This window comes from Ixodes scapularis, unplaced genomic scaffold, assembly GCF_016920785.2.
Source record: "Ixodes scapularis isolate PalLabHiFi unplaced genomic scaffold, ASM1692078v2 PGA_scaffold1__304_contigs__length_218370807, whole genome shotgun sequence".
Lineage (NCBI taxonomy): Eukaryota > Metazoa > Arthropoda > Arachnida > Ixodida > Ixodidae > Ixodes > Ixodes scapularis.
The window spans coordinates 107,506,968-107,508,337 of NW_024609846.1; the positions used below are offsets into that span (position 1 = coordinate 107,506,968).

Here is a 1,370-nt window from a genome sequence, read left to right on the forward strand (position 1 = left end):
TAAAAATATGCCGCTCAAAAGGAAATTGCAACATATAACAAAGGTTTAACAACCAAGATCTAAGCTGTCAATCACACTCTTAGCCAATGAGAACCTTTTGGGATTGACGTCACATAATCACAACTTCGTGGCGCGCGATTTAAAACGGACGAAATAGCCGCAAACTAAAATGAGTCTCACGCAATAAATATTGCTGTAAAAAATGTTTTTTCTCGCGGAAAAATTGTTTTTTGACATGCTTGTCCCAATTAGGCTATTTAAAAAAAAACTTTTTTTTCTTTGCAGTTACCCTTTAAGGCTACGGCAGTTTAGCAACAAAACAGTGGAAAGAACGTCAGACGATGTTGATGGAGTTAGAACATTTTAGGTCAAAGGGCTGCGTCATTGTTGTTGGCCTTGTACCTCTCTTTCTGCGCACAGGGACTGTTTCCTTTCGCTCAGCGTCCCAGATAAAGACATCGCCGTTCACAACTAGCTTATCATATGAAAGATGCACTTTGTTGCTCTTATCTTGCCTTATTTGTTTAGAGTTGCTCTATAGATTACGTTTTTTTTTCGCGAAGTGAATTACTGAAATCTTCGGATACACTAAAGTCGGTGTTCTTAAATTTAAATCCAGAGTGTAAAATATCTTCCTTTTTGGTCCAAGACATAAAGTTTACTATAACTGGTCTCTTGAAACCATCTTTAAAGTAACCAATCCTGTGCGCACCTGAATCGTAGTAGGATTGATCTCCATGATTTCATTACAAATTGGTACCACATGGTGCTTTGATTCCTCCCAGGTTTCTTTGCGCTTTCCGTCGGGTATTCCGTAAAACACAAGATTGCACCGGCGGCTGCGGTTTTCGAGGTCATCGATATGCTCCTCTATCCTTTTGTTCTGGTCCTCAAAAGCAGCAACACACTTTTCCAAGTGGTCATTACTTTTAAGTAAGTTGTCAAGCTTTTATTCGAATTCTTCTTGTTTACTCTCTATGGTAGAAAGTTTAATCGTAACATTGGCCGTACTGACCGTTAGCCCTTCGAGCATAGTTTCTATTTTTGTCATCTGTTCAGCTTTCATCGGTGGGCCTAGGTTTAGCTCGACGTTACCCGAGAGTAGTAGCAACAAAACGAGGAACATTATTCTCCAGCGAGAAAAAAACCGCCTACGGCGCAACACAACGTGGCGGTGCTTACAACATGCAGATGCCATCAAAAACAGGTCTTTGGGTGGAGCCGGCAGGCAAACACAGGTTCTAGGAAGGTAGCCAATGTAAATAGTACTAACGTGAAGCGAGAAAGGCACGGTGAGCGCATGTGTGGGTGTCTGCGGGCTCCAAGACCCAAGGGAGGGGTGGCGTTCGTTGACTTATATAACCACTGGG

The 1,370-nt window shown here is 42.0% G+C and overlaps 1 pseudogene; it reads right to left on the minus strand.

Annotated features, from left to right (window-relative positions):
* Positions 1–334: 334 nt before the first annotated feature.
* On the minus strand, positions 335–1,126 carry LOC115328837 (annotated as a pseudogene).
* Positions 1,127–1,370: the final 244 nt, after the last annotated feature.